The sequence below is a fragment of the Apium graveolens genome, unplaced genomic scaffold (genome assembly GCF_009905375.1).
Source record: "Apium graveolens cultivar Ventura unplaced genomic scaffold, ASM990537v1 ctg3811, whole genome shotgun sequence".
NCBI classification, from domain to species: domain Eukaryota; kingdom Viridiplantae; phylum Streptophyta; class Magnoliopsida; order Apiales; family Apiaceae; genus Apium; species Apium graveolens.
The window spans coordinates 86,000-108,442 of record NW_027418280.1 but is presented as its reverse complement, the minus strand read 5'-3'; the positions used below and the strand labels follow the sequence as shown (position 1 = coordinate 108,442).

The 22,443-nt window shown below is 41.2% G+C and overlaps 1 non-coding gene across 1 annotated transcript; it reads right to left on the bottom strand.

Moving 5' to 3' along the window:
- Nucleotides 1–9,583: 9,583 nt before the first annotated feature.
- On the bottom strand, nt 9,584–9,690 carry LOC141701418 (small nucleolar RNA R71). Its single transcript, XR_012566781.1, has one exon. It is a non-coding gene; the product is annotated as a small nucleolar RNA R71 (small nucleolar RNA).
- Between the last annotated feature and the right edge of the window lie 12,753 nt (nt 9,691–22,443).

Here is a 22,443-nt window from a genome sequence, read left to right as displayed (position 1 = left end):
AGAAGGGCAGTAAGACTACCGCTTCTGATTCAGGTATGTTCATGATAGAAGTGAATATGTCATTTCTACTTGGGTATTCGATACCGCCTGTGGTTCTCATATCTGCAATTTGTTGCAGGGACCAAGGAGAAGTAGGACTCTTGAGGAAGAGGAGGTGATTCTACTGATGGGAAATATAGCAAGAGTTGCTGCTGAAGATGTAGAATCATTTCATTTACATATGCCTACGGGCAAGACTATTGTTCGAAATAATTGTTATTTTGTTCCCTCGATTGTGAGGAATATTATTCCCATGTTAGACTTGCCTGGATTTTCATTTATTATTGAGAATAATGAATGTTCTATTCTTAGAGATAATATTCTTTATGGACGTGGTGCTTTAAATAATGGTCTGTATGTATGTGACATAATTTATTTCAGATTGAACAAACTAATAAAAGAAAAGGGATGATGAAAATCTCACTTTATAGTGGCATTGCAGTCTCCATTTAGTGGACATGGAGAGAGGGCTGCAGATTTGATAGGAATGGTACACACAGATGTATGTGGACCAATGTCTACGCAAGCCATGGGTGGATTTTCATACTTCATTACTTTCATAGATGATAGATCTGGATTCGGATATGTGTTTGATGAAACACAAGTCTGAGGCCTTTGAAAAGTTCAAAGAATATAAGTATGAAGTGGAGAAACAACCAAACATAGTATTATAACTCTTCGATCAGATCGAGGTGGTGAATACTTTAATGGAGTGTTTCTAGATTATCTCAAAGTAAATGGTATAGTCTCCCAGTGGACTCCTCCAGATTGGTATCTGAAAGGAGAAATCGAACTTTGTTAGACATAGTTCGGTCCATGATGAGCTATGCAAATCTTCCAGTATTCCTGTGGGGTTATGCATTGGAAACCTCAGCATATTTACTGAATAAGGTGCTTTCCAAATATGTTCCTCAAACTCCGTATGAGATATGGAAAGAAAGGAAACCGAGTCTTAAACACGTTAAGATTTGGGGATGTCCAGCTTATGTCAAGTAAGTTGACCCAGATAAGCTGGAATATCGATCCGTAAAATGTAGTTTTGTGGGATATCCTAAAGAGACTTTAGGGTATTACTTTTGCACCGATCATCGGGTGTTTGTCTCCAGACATGCTACCTTCTTGGAAAAGGAGTTTATCCTTGAAGGAAACAGTGGGAGCAAAATTGGACTTGATGAAGTTCAAGAAGCACAAACTACTACGGATCAAGTGGAAACACCTGTTCTGACTGAACAACGTTTTGTGGAACAGCCCATTCATAGGTCAGGGAGAGTGTCTCGCCAACCTGAGAGGTAATATGGCCTTATCATTGAGAATGACAATGAGTTGTCGATCATTGATGATGACAACCCTGTGACCTATAATAAGCCTATGAGTAGTGTTGACTCAGAGAAATGGCATAGTGCCATGAAATCCGGAAAGAAATCTATGTATACGGGATACAAAAGAATGATTAGAGCAGATGGTCAGGTGGAGACCTTTAAGGCCAGGCTTGTGGCAAAAGAATTCAAACAAAGGCAATGGATTGACTTTGATGAAACCTTTTACCTGTAGCCCTGTTAAAATCAGTTCGGATTTTGCTTGCGAATGCTGCTTACTACGACTATGAGATCTGGCAATTAGCCAGATGGTTTTCTTTCCAAGAGAAATGAAAACCTAGTGTGTAAGCTGCTGCGAACCTTATGTGGTTTTAAGCAGGCTTCTCGAAAGATGGAACATTCGTTTTGATGAGACAATCAAAGAGTTTGATTTTATCAAAAACGAAGATGAACCATGCGTCTGCAAAAGGGTTAGTGGGAGCGCGGTAACATTTCTTGTATTATATTGAAATAGAGTTGACACACATAACAACATAGCAGACCCACTCATAAAGCTACTTTATGAAAGTCACTTTGATCGTCATAAAGACAAGATGGGTATTAGATACCAGAGTGATTGGCTTTAGTACAAGTGGGAGATTGAAAGAAATATGTCCTAAGTCCAATCATGTATTAGGATTTAGGAATAACTTTTATGTAATCTGTTTTGATTTCATTGATATTAATAAAGACTTGTTTTCTTTTTATTACGGGCTTTATCTATTTAAGTGTTTAAATAAGATATACCATAGTTTAGAGTAAAGCTTTTTATGGATTATGATGAGATCATAATAGTGAGACCTAAAAAGATGATAACTCTAAACTTAAATAGTTCCTGGTCATAGGATTACTAACTGGTAATTAATAATCCGCAAAGATCGGTACATACTATGCTTGCTTCATTATGAAGGATGTCTGTTCTCATAGACATTTGTGTGGTGACACTATAGCTAGTATGTAGGTGCTTATTATGGAATAAGTTCACTGAACATGACTCGCCCAGCTGAACAACTGATGGAGTTCACTCACGTGTCAGCAGTTGTTCGCTTAGTGATAGTTGTACAAGTATCCTTAGACTTGAGGTCATCATAGTCATCTTGTGTACACTGAACTATGCTTTGGTTTAGTTCTTAGTCTCCAGGGACAATTATTAGGGCTCTTCTGGGTATAAGAATTTGTACACGAAGATAGTGTATGATCAATAAAGGATCTACCCCTTCCAGTAAAGGAAGCGAATGTTCAAGGCTTATCCACTTATGCTAGTTCAGGAATCTCTGGCCAGAGTGAATGAAATTAGAAAGGAGTTTCTAATTTGCATAGAACTACGCATAGTAAATGGTAAGCAAGTGATTGAATTTGATAGGCTTGACACGAGATCCATGCCTTGTATTTAATCGGAACATTGTAGGGTAGAAGGAGTTTATTGTACGGTAACTATTCACTGAATAGGTTCTTGGTATTCTAAGCAGTGAATTCATATTATCCGGATAGTCGCGATATGCTGAGAAGTATCCCTCAGATGTAGAATAAATGTGATTAATTAATTAATCATATTTAATAAATTAGAGAATTTATATAAATAATGATAAAATAGTTTTATTATTATTTATTTCTACTACCGGCTTAATATTGAACCTACAGGGTCACACCATAAAAAGAGAATGATTTAATGGTGGAGGAATTAATTAATAATGGCTAATAATTATTTATTTATGAAATAAATAATTAATTGGCAAATTTAATAATTGATTAAATGAGATTTAATTGATTATAAATTAATTAAGAAAAGTTCTTAATATTATTAATTAAGGATTTAATTTTTGGAAATTAAATCAAGAGAGAGAATTATTTCTAAAGTGTTTAGAAAAAGGATTAATAATTAAAAGGTGTTTTAATTATTAATGAGAATAATAAATGGGATAATAATAATAATATTATTTATGGGAAAATTTCAGCTGAAAATTTTGCCTATAAATACACTATTATAGACCCTATTTTATTCTAACCCCATCGAACCCGAAAACCCAAAAAGTTTGAAAAACCCAATTCTCTCCACCTCCTTCCTCCTCCTTAACATCATTTTCTTGGTGGATACCGGTGGAGTGCTTCACACTTGAGGAGCAACTGCTAAGGATCTCTGATCGTTGTCTCCGAATTATTTTTAAAGGTTAGATTCGATCCCTCGAATTTTTATTCACGATTTATCTGCTTTTATTTGGATTTTGTATGTGTAAAAGTGTTTTGCCATGACCCCGCTGCGTTAAAAATCCAACACTAAGTGGTATAAAATGCCACTTATCACACCCCCAAACTTAAATCGATGCCTGTCCTCAAGCATCACAGACTCAAAAACAAATAAAAACATGCATGAATGCGATCTATATGAAATGCAGCGATCCCCCTTACTACGACCAATCCAACCAACTTACAACAACTCAACAAATGCAATTAGGCGACTAAAGATCAATCAAATCATGCAAATGAACATACAGCCAGAAACGTGGTGTGTGCAGATGCTTAACAGATATGCTTCGGCACTAGACCAATTATTATGACTCAACTTTCGTCAAGGCAATCACATGATTATACACAGAATAAAAATTCTAGGCACAAAGTGACTTATAACACTACGAGAATCATGGAGCTTATTACAAAATCATGATTTTTATTCACAACAATAATGCTTATTTGACCGTGCAATGAGTGAGGTCCATAAAAGACTTATACAATGATATCCATGTAGCAAGCGTTAGGTTAGCGGATCCCTGACTCTAAAAGCCTTAGGTCACTAGGCACAAAGTCCCCTAAGAACTTAATAACTCGAATACCAAAGAGCCCACTCGTGATCAATTATGCATAAACACATACTTCTTTTTTTTCTCTTTTTTTTATCTTTCTATTTTTTTTTCAAAATTTCTGAGCAAGTGCGTTTCGCTCCATCTTGCTCAACCCTAGACTACTCGCATAACATGCGAGCCGGCTACTAGCCATTTGACGCCTAGCCACAACTAGCAACAATTCCATTTTTACTCCATTTTTTTTCTTTTTCATGCCTTTATCACTAAGAACCTATTATCAAATTCTAAGCATAATAAATAGATTAACCTCGAAAACAATCAGATCATAACAACAATCTAGTCCTTACGCATTCTCTAAGACTTAGTGAAAATACAAATGCTTCTAGCATGCATATCAACCTACATGACTCAACATCCCTTTAATGCCATCACTACACTCGCATCAACATCACAAATCAGTCGGTAAATCATCGCAAAAGGGATCACGGCATATGCATGAGCTACATGACATGATAAACAAATAAAGCTATAAATAAATAAATAAAACTATATGGCAAAAATTATGCAACTATATGAAGTAACTATCATGAATATGCAACTATATGACACACACATAAAATATTCCTTAACTACCACCCCCAAACTTAAAATCTTCACTGTCCCCAGTGAAGGTAGTAGAAAGGAACACAGGGTATACCTACTCGGAGTCATCATCATCATCACCCTCAGTGGGTGGAGTATCAGGCGGCGGGTATGCAGAGTCCTCACCAAAAACCGGCCACTGGATGTCAGCTCCAAGGCCCCGAAAAGCAGTCCCTAACGCAAGGGTGAGCTCCTGAGCAAACCTGCTCTGCGTCTCGTACATGGCATCCATCCACCGTGACAGCCTCCTATACTGGGCATCAGCCATCCCAGCACCCTCCTGAGCACTTGAAGAACCAGCCTCATCACGCCTAGGCCTAGCCATAGTAGCACCTCGTGCTGGACGCCCTCCTGGAAGACGATAACCCAGCCTATGCTCCTCGGGCTCACCACCGGTCCACTCCTGCATCCCATTCAGAGTCCCAGAATCAATCGGAGCGGCCGGCAACTGCAACTGCTCATCAGACGGCCAGTTCACTCCCACCGCTCGGCAAAGCTTCATGACCATGGATGCATAAGGAATGTTCATATGCTTGGCTCCCCTTAAAAACTTCAGAATTCCTTGGTAGATAAACTCACCAAGGTCCACATAGTACTCCTCATTCAAAATTCCCCACAACAACTATGCTCTCTCAACTGTGACCTCATGTGCATGTGAAGAAGGCAGAATATTAGCATAAATAAACGCATTCCATGCACGGGCATACATGTTCATAGCGATCGCCGGAAAGTGATGATACTCATTAGTTCCTGTCTTGAAGGTCCAAACTGTGCCCGACCTATAGAGAGTAGCACAAATCAAATCCAAGTCGAAATCCTCAGCAGTTTTCTCATTCCAGTTCTCCTCCTCGGGCTTCCTCTCTCGCTGCCCAATCACACGGCGAATCGCCGCTAGGTGATAATCAACCGTTAGCCCTCGGACCACAGAAAACTCATTCTTCTCAGCCTTCGCATTCGCATAGAACTCGCGAACCACGCTCATCGGTACTGCTTCAGGCGACTCACAGAAAGCTATCCACCCCTTCTCTGCAATCATCGGTAGCAACTCACCATCCCTCCCCGATGGTAAAAATCCTCTCTCCTTCAGAATCGGCTTCCCCAAAATCCTAGTGTACTCCTCCTCCGCAGCTCTGTCGTTCAACCGAGGCCTCGCAGCAGTACCCCTCGAAGAATCAGCCGTAGGCACAGTGCTGCTGCTATCAATAGTCCTTGCTCTCTTGGGTGCCATTGAATCTGAATAAAAGTGCTTGAGAATTGTGTTTTTGTGTTTGGGAGAGAGTTTGAGTGTAGAAGTTGTGTGGGAGATATGTGGGATATGAGTATGTATATATAGGGAATGGATTAGGGTGGAATTTGAATAGGAGTGGGTTTATGGGTAAAAATCATGGGAAAATGGGGAATAGGTCGTGGGTTTTATGGGCTGAATTTTGTGTTTTAATTTTCTGATTTTTTTTTGGATTTTCATTGACTTAAAAAAATTTCTGGCAGCCGACCCCTGAGCGGTCGCTCAGCAAAGCTGAGCTGGCGCTCAGCTTGCTGAGCGGGCGCTCAGGGGTCACTGGAAAAAAAATTTTAAAGCCCGGTTTTTCTGATTTTTTTGTGGTTTTGGATAGGTTATTAACTTCTAAGGGTTCCTGTAACAACAAATGATGGGTTGCCTCCCACGCAGCGCTTCTTTTTCGTCATTAGCTTGACGTTGCGTACCTTCCTCAAGTTGACAATAAAACGGCACTAACCACTTCTCGGTTTGCCGTGTCCCCATAGTAGTGCTTCAAACGCTGACCATTAACCTTGAATGCTTGGTCCGGATCATTCTCAAAAATCTCCACCGCTCCATGTGGAAACACAGTTTTGACAATAAAATGTCCAGACCACCTTGATTTCAACTTCCCAGGAAAAAGTTGAAGACGAGAGTTGAATAAGAGAAATTGTTGCCCCGACACGATAACTTAGGATGTAGCTTCCTATCATGCCACCTCTTTACCTTTTCCTTGTACATTTTGTTATTCTCGTACACTTGGAGTCGAAATTCATTAAGTTCATTAAGTTGAAGCATTCTCTTCTTACCAGCTGCATCTAAATCCAGGTTCAACTTTTTCAACGCCCAATAGGCCTTATGCTCAAGCTCCGCAGGTAAATGACATCACTTACCATACACCAGTTGAAACGGGGACATCCCAAGTGGAGTTTAGTATGCTGTTCTGTAGGCCCAAACAGCTTCATCGAGTTTTAAAGACCAATCCTTCTTTGACGGACAAACAACCTTCTCTAGAATGTGCTTGATCTCTCTGTTAGACACTTCCGCTTGACCATTTGTTTGCGGATGATAGGCATTAGCAACTTAATGATTCACATTATAACGCTGCATCATAGAAGTGAACTTACGGTTGCAGAAATGCGACCCTTCATCACTTATGATTACCCGAGGTGTTCCAAACCTTGTGAAAATCTGCTTATGAAGAAAATTCAACACTGCCTTTGCATCATTTGTCGGTAGAGCTTTAACTTCTACCCATTTTGAGACATAATCGACTGCCAGCAAGATGTACTGATTATTGCAGGATGAGACAAAAGGCCCCATGAAATCGATTCCCCAAACATCAAAGACCTCGTCTACAAGCATCACATTTAACGGCATCTGATAAGTGGCATTTTATACCACTTAGAACATCTTAAAATGGCTTAAAGTGGTGCCTTGAAATCAAGTATTTTGTGTATTTGATGCGTTTTTCTAGTGTTTATGCATTTCAGGGTATTAGTTGCATTTCAGAGGAGTAATCATCAAGAATAAGCCTTGGCATGTGTTCGCCATTGTAAGAGGAAAGAAATGGGCAGATTACGGCGAAAAAATGGAGCAAACTCAGGAATTTTCCAGAAGGGTCCTGAGCGCCCGCTCAGCAATGCTGAGCGGCCGCGCAGAAAGCTGAGCGCCCGCTCAGCTATGCTGAGCGGCCGCGCAGGGTCGGGAAATTAAATAATTATTTTTAGGACTTCTACTTCTGTTTGGCTTCCACTTCTATGTAATCTGAGTTTTATGGGACTATTATATAAGTAGATTTGGAGAAGTTTTCACGAGAGAGGATCGTGGTATTACGCAAGGAGCGAAGGAGATAAGGAAGAAGACCGTTTTAGCACACAGCAACGAAGAGGAAGCATATTTCCTTGTGATTCTTCTTTCGTTGTAATGTTGGATGCTAGTTTTCTTACTTTGAACCTATTTACTCTTGTGACGTACTCTGATTTAATATAATTAGTTTAGTTATTATTTTCTTGTGTTTGTTTATCATGATTTCATATGAACCCATGATGACGATGAGTGCTATTATGGGCTAATCGTGATCATGGGGTTGCAAGGATTTACTATAGAATTCTTTCGTTAATTGTTTAATACTTTAGTGTGTGATGATTGTATGATATCTAGTATTGGTTGTGCGTATTCGTCTTATGTGCGTCGCGAACATATAAGATAGGGTGTTAATCTCTTGTGAAGCGACGGTGGATCTTAAGGTTTAGAACTTGCCATGCTAGCATAGGTTCATATATGATGTGCATGATTAGTGGGTAACTCTAACAGTTTTATTTTCCCTGTGTAATCAAAAGGAATAACTTGTACTTAAATCGTTGTGTTGTCAATTTCTGTAGACATATAGGAACTCAACATAATTGATGACTATTCAACTTCTATCTTAATTGTGGATGTTTGGTAGAATGGTATTAGTACAATGAAAGTTGGCTTTTATTAGTTTCGTGTTCTTCGATTAATATCATCTCTGTCACATGCTAAAGGTAATAACAATAGCTATTGAAGGAAGTAGTAATGAAGTTATGATCTCATGAGTGTTTTAATATTGTTAAATTAAAGTGTTAATTATGTGATTAATTAAGTAGTTAATTGTAGTTAATGTTTAGTCAACAATTCTAAGTGTTAGTGCTTAACATTGAAAAGTAATCATACATTGGTGCGTGAGTTTAATTAGACAATAAATTAGTCTGAGTCTCTGTGAGGAACGAACTAGAAAGTATTATATATTACTTGCGAACGCGTATACTTGTGTGAATATTAGCGCGTGTTTTCACCCTAACAAGTTTTTGGCGCCGCTGCCGGGGACTCGGCGTATTTGTTTAGTTTATGTACTTACCATCATTGATCATTAGGACTCAGTGATTAGGACGTAGTAGTTACTTATTGTTTCCGGTTGTGTTTCAGGTACTTTAGCGAGTGTTTATGCAAACTCGTTCTCGTACTCGCAAGAGGACTTTAGATACAGCTGAGGAGACAGACGAAGTTCTTGATATTCCGGAGAAGTTAGATTTTGAAGATTCGGATTCAGGAATGAGCGGAAAGAACCAGTAAACATGGGTGATCGTATTATTCAAGCTGATCCAGCTCTTATGGATTTTTCTCGGCCAAAAATTGATGACATTCAGTCAAGCATTCTTCATCCGGCTATTCAAGCTAACACCTTTGAAATCAAGCCGGGCACTATTCAGATGGTGCAGAATTCTGTTTCTTTTGGAGGAGCGGCGACTGAAGACCCCAACATGCACATAAGGAATTTTGTCGAGATCTGCAGCACTTTTAAGTATAATGGCGTGACTGATGAGGCAATCATGCTAAGGCTTTTCCCATTCTCACTGAGGGACAAAGCTAAGGACTGGTTACATTCTGAACTAGCTGGGTCCATCACTACGTGGCAAGATCTAGCGCAAAAGTTTCTGGTGAAGTTTTATCCGATGGCAAAGACTGCTGCTATGAGGAGTGCTCTTACTCAGTTTGCGCAGCAACCTACAGAATCTATGTGCGAAGCTTGGGAACGATACAAGGAAATGTTGAGAAAGTGTCCACATCATGGAATGCCCGATTGGATGGTGATCACTGGTTTCTATAATGGTTTGGGGGCCCAATCTCGGCACATGCTCGATGCAGCAGCTGGAGGCGCCTTATGGGCTAAAAGCTATACTGAGGCTTATAATCTTATCGAGACTATGGCTGCAAATGAGCATCAAAACCCAACTCAGAGGATGATGCCTGGTAAGGTAGCAGGTATTCTGGAAGTCGATGCAGCCACCGCTATTGCAGCACAGCTTCAAGCGCTGTCAATGAAGGTTGATTCTCTGGCTACATATGGAGTTAATCAAATAGCTATGGTTTGTGAGCTTTGTGCAGGTTCTCATGCTACGGATCAGTGTTCTCTTGTCAACGAATCTGTTCAGTATGTGAATAATTATCAGCGACAACAGCAGCCTGTGCCAGCTACCTATCATCCTAATAACAGAAATCATCCAAATTTCAGCTGGGGGAATAATCAGAATGCTATTCAGCCACCATATCTGCAAGGCGTGAGTAAACAGTTTAACCCACCTGGATTCCAGCAACCACGGCAGTATGCTCAAAGGCAATCATATCCTCAACAGGGAAGTGCAGCTGCACCTACTGGTGCTGATTTTGAGGAACTTAAGCTGTTATGCAAGAGGCGGTTTCTATCAAGACCTTGGAAAATCAAATCGGTCAATTAGCCAATGCAGTGCTCAATCGTCAACCTGGCACTCTTCCCAGTGACACGGAAGTACCAGGCAGGAAGGAAGCTAAAGAGCAAGTCAAGGCTATTACCTTAAGGTCTGGAAAAGTTGCTGATGCTGAAAAGGCAAAAGAAGGAGAAGCTGAAATTAGAGATGAAGAAGCTAAGCAAAAGGAGAAAGCGGCGGAACCAAGGAAGACTACTGTTGAACACACTCTGCCTGAGGGTAATACAGGGGAGAAACAGCTCTATCCTCCACCACCTTTTCCTAAGAGATTACAACAATAAAAGCTGGATAGACAGTTCGGTAAGTTTCTGGAGGTGTTCAAGAAACTTCACATCAATATACCTTTCGCTGAGGCTGGAGCAAATGCCTAGTTATGCGAAGTTTATGAAGAGTATTCTTTCAAGGAAGGTGAAACTGGATGACCTTGAGACCGTTCCTCTCACGGAAGAATGCAGCGCTGTTCTGCAGCAAAAGTTACCGCCAAAACTGAAAGATCCAGGTAGCTTCACCATTCCTTGCACCATTGGCAAGTTGACTTTTGACAAGTGCCTTTGTGATTTGGGAGCAAGCATCAATCTGATGCCGTTGTTGATCTTTAAAAAGTTAGATTTGCCTGATCCAAAGCCCACATACATGTCTCTACAATTGGCTGATCGTTCCATTACTTACCCAAGGGGCATAGTGGAGGATGTGCTAGTCAAGGTGGATAAGCTCTTCTTTCCTGCAGATTTTTTTATTCTGGATTTTGAGGAAGATAAGAAGATTCCCATAATCTTGGGAAGACCTTTCTTGGCTACTGGCCGTACCTTGATAGATGTACAAAAAGGTGAACTTACTATGCGGGTACAAGATCAGGATGTGACCTTCAACGTATTCAAGGCAATGAAATTCCCTACCGAAGATGAGGAGTGCTTAAAAGTGGATGTGATTGATTCTGCGGTTACTTCAGAACTCGATCGCATGCTAATGTCTGACGCATTAGAAAAGGCCTTAGTGGGGGATTTTGACAGTGATTATGAAGATGACAACGAGCAATTACAATATCTGAATGCTTCTCCCTGGAAGCGAAAGCTGGACATGCCGTTTGAATCTCTTGGTACTTCTGACCTCAAGAATGCTGAAGGAAAGCTCAAACCATCAATAGAGGAAGCACCTACCTTGGTGCTCAAGCCATTACCTGAACACTTGAGGTATGCTTTTTTAGGTGATGCATCTACTTTACCTATTATTATTGCATCTGACCTTTCAGGTAGTGAGGAAGACAAGCTCTTAAGGATTTTGAGAGAATTCAAATCGGCTTTTGGATGGACCATAGCAGACATCAAGGGGATAAGTCCTTCATATTGTATGCATAAAATTCTGTTAGAGGAAGGTAGTAAGCCGACTGTTGAACAACAGCGCAGACTGAATCCTATCATGAAGGAGGTGGTGAAGAAAGAAATTCTGAAATGGCTGGATGCAGACATCATTTATCCTATTTCTGACAGTTCGTGGGTGAGCCCCGTACAATGTGTACCTAAGAAAGGAGGTATCACTGTGGTAGCAAATGAGAAGAATGAGCTCATCCCCACTCGATTAGTTATAGGATGGAGAGTATGCATGGATTATCGAAAGTTGAACAAAGCCACGAGGAAGGATCACTTCCCTCTTCCGTTCATTGATCAGATGCTTGACAGGTTGGCTGATCACGAGTATTTTTGTCTTCTGGATGGCTATTCAGGATTTAATCAGATTTGTATTGCACCAGAGGATCAGGAAAAGACTACCTTCACTTGTCCATTTGGCACGTTTGCTTTTTGCAGAGTTTCATTTGGGTTATGTGGCGCCCCGGCCACTTTTCAAAGATGTATGATAGTTATATTCTCTGACATGATTGGAAATAATGTCGAGGTGTTCATGGACGACTTCTCCGTCTTTGGACATTCGTATGATGAATGTTTGAATAATCTTCACGCCGTACTCAAAAGGTGCGTGGAAACTAATTTGGTGCTCAATTGGGAGAAATGTCATTTTATGGTGCGTGAAGGCATTATTCTTGGGCATAAGGTCTCTAGCAAGGGTCTGGAGGTGGACAAGGCCAAGGTGGGAGTCATTGAAAATCTTCCACCACCTATTTCTGTGAAAGGAATACGTAGTTTTCTTGGTCATGCGGGTTTTATCGGCGATTCATCAAGGACTTTTCAAAGATATCTAAGCCGTTGTGCAATTTGCTTGAGAAAGATGTGCCTTTCAAATTTGATGATGAATGTTTGGCGGCATTCGAGACTCTCAAGAAGAGTTTGATCACTGTACCAGTTATTACAGCACCAGACTGGACAGTGCCGTTTGAGATGATGTGTGATGCGGGTGATTATGCGGTAGGTGCAGTTCTGGGACAGCGCAAGAATAATCTCTTTCATGTGGTCTACTATGCGAGTAAGACCTTAAATGGGGCCCAAATGAACTACACCACTACGGAGAAGGAGCTCTTGGCTATAGTCTTTGGTTTCGAGAAATTTCGATCTTAACTGCTTGGTACTAAAGTAACAGTATTCACTGATCATGCGGCCATTCGCTATATGGTTTCCAAGAAGGATTCGAAGCCGAGACTCATTCGTTGGGTGCTCTTACTTCAGGAATTTGAGTTAGAGATCAAGGATCGAAAAGGTACTGAGAATCAAGTAGCTGACCATCTCTCTAGGTTGGAGAATCCCGATTCTACTTCACAAGATAGGACATTAATCAATGAATCTTTTCCGGATGAGCAGTTGTTTGCAGTTCAGGAGGAAGAACCATGGTTTGCAGATATTGTAAACTATCTCGTCAGGAATATAATGCCTCCTAATTTGACCTCCGCTCAAAAGAAGAAGTTTCTGCAGGAGGTGAAGTGGTATATATGGGATGAACCATATTTGTTTAGACAGGAAGCTGACCAGATCATCAGGAGATGTATCCCGTTCTGTGAGACGGAGGGGATATTACGAGACTGCCACTCCACGGTTTATGGTGGACACTATGGTGGTGAGAAGACGGCAGCTCGTATTCTGCAAGCAGGTTTTTTCTGGCCTACTTTGTTTAAGGATGCTCATCAGTTTGTTTTAAGGTGTGATCGTTGCCAAAGAGTGGGAAATTTGACGAGAAAGGATGAGATGCCGTTAAATATGATGCTTGAAGTCGAGGTCTTTGATGTTTGGGGAATCGATTTCATGGGGCCTTTTGTCTCGTCCTGCAATAATCAGTACATCTTGCTGGCAGTTGATTATGTCTCAAAATGGGTAGAAGTCAAAGCTTTACCGACAAATGATGCAAAGGCAGTGCTGAATTTTCTTCATAAGGTTTGGAACACCTCGTGTAATCATAAGTGATGAAGGGTCGCATTTCTGCAACCGTAAGTTCACTTCTATGATGCAGCGTTATAATGTGAATCATCGAGTTGCTACTGCCTATCATCCGCAAACAAATGGTCAAGCGGAAGTGTCTAACAGAGAAATCAAGCGCATTCTAGAGAAGGTTGTTTGTCCGTCATGGAAGGATTGGTCTTTAAAACTCGATGAAGCTGTTTGGGCTTACAGAACAGCATACAAAACTCCACTTGGTATGTCCCCGTTTCAGTTGGTGTACGGTAAGGGATGTCATTTACCTGCGGAGCATGAGCGTAAGGCATACTGGGCATTAAAAAAGTTGAACCTGGAGTTAGACGCAGCTGGTAAGAAAAGAATGCTTCAGCTTAATGAACTTGATGAATTTTGACTTCAAGCATACGAGAATAACAAAATGTATAAGGAAAAGGTGAAGAGGTGGCACGATAGGAAGCTACATCTTAAGTTACTCATGTCGGGGCAACAAGTTCTCTTATTCAACTCTCGTCTCCGACTTTTTCCTGGGAAGTTGAAATCGAGGTGGTCTGGACCTTTTATTGTCAAAACTGTGTTTCCACATGGAGCGGTGGAAATTTTTGAGAATGATCCGGACCAAGCATTCAAAGTTAACGGTCAGCGTTTGAAGCACTACTATGGGGATATGGCAAACCGAGAAGTGGTTAGTGCCATTTTGTTGACTACGTGGGAAAGGTACGCAACGTTAAGCTAATGACGAAAAAGAAGCGTTGCGTGGAAGGCAACCCATGAGTTGTTATTACAAGAACCCTTAGAAGTTAATAACCTATCCAAAAACACAAAAAAATCAGAAAAATGGGACTGAAATTTTTTTTTCCAGTGACCCCCTGAGCGCCCGCTCAGCTTTGCTGAGCGACCACTCAGGGGTCAACTGCCAGAATTTTTTTTAAGTTCAGAAAAAAACCAAAAAAAAAAACCCAAACACAACCCATAAACCCATGACTTCTTTTCCTAATACCCCATGATTTCATCCCTCAACCCCACTCCTAATCTAATTTAACCTATTCCACACCCTATATATACATACACCTATCCTACATATCTCCCACAAACTTCCTACACTTAAACTCTCTCCCAAGCACAAAAACTCAGTTCTTAAACACTTTTATTCGAGATTCAATGGCACCCAAGAGAGCACGAACTATCGATAGCAGCAGCACAGTCCCTACTGCTGATTCATCAAGGGGTACTGCTGCAAGGCCTCGGTTGACTGACAGAGCTGCGGAGGAGGAGTACACTAGGCTTTTGGGGAAGCCGATTCTGAAGGAGAGAGGGTTTTTACCATCGGGGAGGGATGGTGAATTGCTACCCATGATTGCAGAGAAGGGGTGGATAGCTTTTTGTGAGTCGCCTGAAGCAGTGCCGATGAGCGTGGTTCGCGAGTTCTATGCGAACGCGAAGGCCGAAAAGAATGGGTTTTCTGTGGTCCGTGGGCTGACGGTTGATTATCACCCAGCGGCGATTCGCCGTGTGATTGGGCAGCGAGAGAGGAAGCCCGAGGAGGAGAACTGGAATAAGAAGACTGCTGAGGATTTTGACTTGGATTTGATTTATGCGACTCTCTGTAGGCCGGGCACAGTTTGAACCTTCAAGACCGGCACTAATGAGTATCGCCACTTCCCGGCGATAGCAATGAACAGGTATGACCGTGCATGGAATGCATTTATTTATGCTAATATTTTGCCTTCTTCGCATGCACACGAGGTCACAGTTGAGAGAGCACAGTTGTTGTGGGGAATTCTTCATGAGGAGTACTATGTGGACCTTGGTGAGTTTATCTACCAAGGAATTCTGAAGTTTTTGAGGGGAGCTAAGCATATGAACATCCCTTATGCATCCACGGTTACGAAGTTGTGCCGAGCAGTAGGAGTGAACTGGCCGGCTCATGAGCAGTTGCAGTTGCCGGCAGCTCCGATTGATTCTGGGACTCTGAACGGGATGCAGGAGTGGACCGGTGGTGAGCCCGAGGAGCATGGGCTGGGTTATCATCTTCCAGGAGGGCGTCCAGCATGAGGTGCTACTATGGCTAGGCCTAGGCGTGATGAGGCTGGTTCTTCGAGAGCTCAGGAGGGTGCTGGGATAGCTGATACCCAGTATAGGAGGCTTTCACGGCGGATGGATGCCATGAGACGCAGAGCAGGTTTGCTCAGGAGCTCACCCTTGCGTTAGGGACTGCTTTTCGGGGCCTTGGAGCTGATATCCAGTGGCCAGTTTTTGGTGAGGACTCTGCATACCCGCCGCCTGATACTCCACCCACTGCGGGTGATGATGATGATGACTCCGAGTAGGTATACCCTGTGTTCCTTTCTACTACTTTCACTGGGGACAGTGAAGATTTTAAGTTTGGGGGTGGTAGTTAAGGAATATTGTGTGTGTGTCATATAGCTGCATATTCATGATAGTTTAGTTCATATAGTTGCATAATTTATGCCATATAGTTTTTTTTATAGCTTTATTTGTTTATCATATCATGTAGCTCATGCATATACCATGATCCCTTTTGCGATGATTTATCGACTGAATTGTGATATTGATGCGAGTGTAGTGATAGCATTAAGGTGATATTGAGTCGTGTAAGTTGATATGCATGCTAGAAGCACTTGTATTTTTACTAAGTCTTAGAGAATGCTTAAGGGCTAGATTGTTTGTATGATTTGATTGTTTTCAAGGTTAATTTATTTATTATGCTTAGAATTCGATAATAGGTTCTTAGTGATAAAGGCATGAAAAAGAAAAAATTGGAGTAAAAAATGGAATGTGTTGCTAGCTGTGGCTAGGCGTCAAATGGCTAGTAGCCGGCTCGCATGTTGTGCGAGTAGTCTAGGGTTGAGCAAGATGGAGCGAAACGCACTTGCTCAGAAATTTTATAAAAAAAAAAGAAAAAAAAAAGAAAAGAAAAAAAATTGTGGTGCTTATGCATAATTGATCGCGAGTGGGCTCTTTGGTATTCGAGTTATTAAGTTCTTAGGGGACTTTGTGCCTAGTGACCTAAGGCTTTTAGAGTCTGGGATCCGCTAACCTAACGCTCGCTAGATGGATACCATTGTACAAGTCTTTTGTGGACCTCACTCATTGCACGGTCAAATGAGCATTTGTGTTGTGAATAAAAAGCATGATTCCGTAATAAGCCCCAGAATTCTTGTAGTGTTGTATGTCACTTTGTGCCTAGAATTTTTATTCTTTGTATAATCATGTGATTGCCTTGAGGATAGTCGAGTCATAATAATTGGTCTAGTTCTGAAGCATATCTGTTAGATGCACACACCACGTTTCTGGCTGTATGTTCATTTGCATGAGTTTATTGATCTTTAGTCGCTTAACTGCATTTGTTGAGTTGTTGCAATTTGGTTGGTTTATTCGTAGTAAGGGGGATCGCTGCATTTTCATATAGTTTGCATTCATGCATGTTTTTATTTGTTTTTGAGTCTGTGACGCTTGAGGACAAGCATCGATTTAAGTTTGGGGGTGTGATAAATGGCATTTTATACCACTTAGAACATCTTAAAATGGCTTAAAGTGGTGCATTAAAATCAAGTATTTTGTGTATTTGATGCGTTTTTCTAGTGTTTATGCATTTCAGGGTATTAGTTGCATTTCGGAGGAGTAATCATCAAGAATAAGCCTTGGCATGTGTTCACCATTGCAAGAGGAAAGAAATGGGCAGATTACGGCGAAGAAACGGAGCAAACTCAGGAATTTTCCAGAAGGGTCCTGAGCGCCCACTCAGCAATGCTGAGCGGCCGCGCAGAAAGTTGAGCACCCGCTCAGCTATGCTGAGCGGCCGCGCAGGGTTGGGAAATTAAATAATTATTTTTAGGACTTCTACTTCTGTTTGGCTTCCACTTCTATGTAATCTGAGTTTTATGGGACTATTATATAAGTAGATTTGGAGACGTTTTCACGAGAGAGGATCGTGGTATTACGCAAGGAGTGAAGGAGATAAGGAAGAAGACCGTTTTAGCACACAGCAATGAAAAGGAAGCATATTTCCTTGTGATTCTTGTTTCGTTGTAACGTTGGATGTTAGTTTTCTTACTTTGAACCTATTTACTCTTGTGACGTACTCTGATTTAATATAATTAGTTTAGTTATTATTTTCTTGTGTTTGTTTATCATGATTTCATATGAACCTATGATGACGATGAGTGCTATTATGGGCTAATCGTGATCATGGGGTTGCAACGGATTTACTATGGAATTCTTTAGTTAATTGTTTAATATTTTAGTGTGTGATGATTGTATGATATCTAGTATTGGTTGTGCGTATTCGTCTTATGTACGCCGCGAACATATAAGATAGGGTGTTAATCTCTTGTGAAGCGACGGTGGATTTTGAGGTTTAGAACTTGCCATGCTAGCATAGGTTCATGTATGATGTGCATGATTAGTGGGTAACTCTAACAGTTTTATTTGCCCTGTGTAATCAAAAGGAATAACTTGTGCTTAAATCGTTGTGTTGCCAATTTCTGTAGACATATAGGAACTCAACATAATTGATGACTATTCAACTTCTATCTTAATTGTGGATGTTTGGTAGAATGGTATTAGTACAATGAAAGTTGGTTTTTATTAGTTTCGTGTTATTCGATTAATATCATCTCTGGCACATGCTAAAGGTAATAACAATAGTTATTGAAGGAAGTAGTAATGAAGTTGTGATCTCTTGAGTGTTTTAATATTGTTAAATTGAAGTGTTAATTAAGTGATTAATTAAGTAGTTAATTGTAGTTAATGTTTAGTCAACAATTCTAAGTGTTAGAGTCTTAACATTGAGAAGTAATCATACATTGGTGCGTGAGTTTAATTAGACAATAAATTAGTCTGAGTCTTTGTGGGAACGAACTAGAAAGTATTCTATATTACTTGCGAACGCGTATACTTGCGTGAATATTAGCGCGTATTTTCGCCCTAACAACATCTCATCCTTTCTCGTCAAATTTCCCACTCTTTGGCAACGATCACACCTTAAAACAAACTGATGAGCATTCTTAAACAAAGTAGGCCAGAAAAAACCTGCTTGTAGAATACGAGCTGCCATCTTCTCACCACCATAGTGTCCACCATAAACTGTGGAGTGGCAGTCTCGTAATATCCCCTCTGTCTCACAGAACGGGATACATCTCCTGATGATCTGGTCAGCTCCCTGTCTAAACAAGTATGGTTCATCCCACATATACCACTTCACCTCATGCAGAAACTTCTTCTTTTGAGCTAAGGTCAAATTAGGAGGCATTATATTGCTGACAAGATAGTTTATAATATCTGCAAACCATGGCTCTTCCTCCTAAACTGCGAACAACTGCTCATCCGGAAAAGATTCGTTGATCAATGTCTTATCCTGTGAAGTAGGCTCAGGATTCTCCAATCTAGAGAGATGGTCAGCTACTTGATTCTCAGTACCTTTTCGATCCTTAATCTCTAACTCAAATTCCTGAAGTAAGAGCACCCAACGAATGAGTCTCGGCTTCGAATCCTTCTTGGAAACCAAATAGCGAATGGCCGCATGATCAGTGAATACTGTCACTTTTGTCCCAAGCAAATAAGATCGAAATTTCTCGAAACTAAAGACTATAGCCAAGAGCTCCTTCTCAGTAGTGGTGTAGTTCATTTGGGCCCCATTTAAGGTCTTACTAGCATAGTAGACCACATGAAAGAGATTATTCTTGCGCTGCCCAAGAACTGCACCTACCGCATAATCACTCGCATCACACATCATCCCAAAAGGCTCTGTCCAATCCAGTGCTGTAATAACTGGTGCAGTGATTAAACTCTTCTTGAGAGTCTCGAATGCCGTCAAACATTCATCATCAAATTTGAAAGGCACATCTTTCTCAAGCAAGTTGCACAACGACTTGGATATCTTTGAAAAGTCCTTGATGAACCGCCGATAAAAACCCGCATGACCAAGAAAACTACGGATTCCTTTCACAGAAATAGGTGGTGGAAGATTTTCAATGACTCCCACCTTGGCTTTATCCACCTCAAGGCCCTTGCTAGAGACCTTATGCCCAAGAATAATGCCTTCACGCACCATAAAATGACATTTCTCCCAATTGAGCACCAAATTAGTTTCCACACACCTTTTGAGCACGACACGAAGATTATTCAAATATTCATCATACGAATGTCCAAAGACGGAGAAGTCGTCCATGAACACCTCGACATTATTTTCAATCATGTCAGAGAATATAGCCATCATACATCTCTGGAAAGTGGTCGGTGCGCCACATAATCCAAACGAAACTCTGTGAAAAGCAAACGTGCCAAATGGACAAGTGAAGGTAGTCTTTTCTTGATCCTCTGGTGCAATACAAATCTGATTATACCCTGAGTAGCCATCCAGAAGACAATAATACTCATGACCAGCCAACCTGTCAAGCATCTGATCAATAAATGGAAGAGGGAAGTGATCATTCCTCGTGGCCTTGTTCAACTTTCGGTAATCCATGCATACTCTCCATCCTGTAACTGTTCGAGTGGGGATGAGCTCATTCTTCTCATTTGCTACCACAGTGATACCTCCTTTCTTAGGCACACATTGTACGGGGCTCACCAAAGAACTGTCAGAAATAGGATAAATGATGCCTGCATCCAGCCATTTCAGAATTTCTTTCTTCACCACCTCCTTTATGATAGGATTCCGTCTGCGCTGTTGCTCAATAGTTGGCTTACTACCCTCCTCTAGCAGAATCTTATACATACAATATGAAACGATGATCCCTTTGATGTCTGCTATGGTCCATCCAATAGCTGATTTGAATTCTCTCAAAATCCTTAAGAGCTTGTCTTCCTCACTACCTGAAAGGTCAGATGCAATAATAACAGGTAAAGTAGATGCATCACATAAAAAAGCATACCTCAAGTGTTCAGGTAATGGCTTGAGCTCCAAGGTAGGTGCTTTCTCAATTGATGGTTTGAGCTTTCCTTCAGCATTCTTGAGGTCAGAAGTACCAAGAGATTCAAACGGCATGTCCAGCTTTCGCCTCCAGGGAGAAGCATTCAGATATTGTAATTGCTCGTTGCCATCTTCATCATCACTGTCAAAATTCCCCACTAAGGCCTTTTCTAATGCATCAGACATTAGCATATGATCGAGTTCTGAAGTAACCGCAGAATCAATCACATCCACTTTTAAGCACTCCTCATCTTCTGTAGGGAATTTTATTGCTTTGAATACATTGAAGGTCACATCCTGATCCTGCACCCGCATAGTAAGTTCACCTTTTTGCACATCTATCAAGGTACGGCCAGTAGCCAAGAAAGGTCTTCCCAAGATTATGGGAATCTTCTTATCTTCCTCGAAATCTAGAATAACAAAGTCTGCAGGAAAGAAGAGCTTATCCACCTTGACTAACACATCCTCCACTATGCCCCTTGGGTAAGTAATAGAACGATCAGCCAATTGTAGAGAAATGTAGGTGGGTTTTGGATCAGGAAATCCAACTTTTTAAAGATCGACAACGGCATCAGATTGATGCTTGCTCCCAAATCACAAAGGCACTTGTCAAATGATAACTTGCCAATGGTGCAAGAAATGGTGAAGCTACCTGGATCTTTAAGCTTTGGAGGTAACTTTTGCTGCAGCACAGCGCTGTATTCTTCCGTTAGAGCAACGGTCTCAAGGTCATCCAGTTTCACCTTCCTTGAAAGAATACTCTTCATAAACTTCGCATAACTAGGCATTCGCTCCAGAGCCTCAGCGAAAGGTATATTGATGTGAAGTTTCTTGAACACCTCCAGAAACTTACCGAACTGCTTATCCAGCTTTTGTTGTTGCAATCTCTTAGGGAAAGGTGGTGGAGGATAGAGATGTTTCTCCCCTGTATTACCCTCAGGCAGAGTGTGTTCAACAGTAGTCTTCCTTGGTTCCGCCGCTTTCTCCTTTTTCTTAGCTTCTTCATCTCTAACTTCAGCTTCTCCTTCTTTTGCCTTTTCAGCATCAGCAACTTTGTCAGACCTTAAGGTAATAGCCTTGACTTGCTCTTTAGCTTCCTTCCTGCCTGGTACTTCCGTGTCACTGGGAAGTGTTCCAGGTTGACGATTGAGCACTGCATTGGCTATTTGACCAATTTGATTTTCCAAGGTCTTGATAGAAAGCATAATAGCTTAAGTTCCTCAAAATCAGCACTAGTAGGTACAGCTACACTTCCCTGTTGAGGATATGATTGCCTTTGAGCATACTGTTGTGGTTGCTGGAATCCAGGTGGATTAAACTGTTTACTCACACCTTGCTGATATGGTGGGTGAATAGCATTCTGATTATTACCCCAGCTGAAATTTGGATGATTTCTGTTGTTAGGATGATAAGTAGCTGGCATAGGCTGCTGTTGTCGCTGATAATTGTTCACATACTGAACAGATTCGTTGACAAGAGAACACTGATCCGTAGCATGAGAACCTGCACAAAGCTCACAGACCATAGCTATTTCATTAACTCGATATGTAGCTAGAGAATCGACTTTCATAGACAGCGCTTGGAGCTGCGCTGCAATAGCAGTGGCTGCATCGACTTCCAGAATACCTGCTACTTTCCCAGGCATCATCCTCTGAGTTGGGTTTTGATGCTCATTTGCAGCCATAGTCTCGATAAGATTATAAGCCTCAGTATAGCTTTTGGCCCACAAGGCGCCTCCAGCTACTGTATCGAGCATGGGCCGAGATTGGGCCCCCAAACCATTATAGAAACCAGTGATCACCATCCAATCGGGC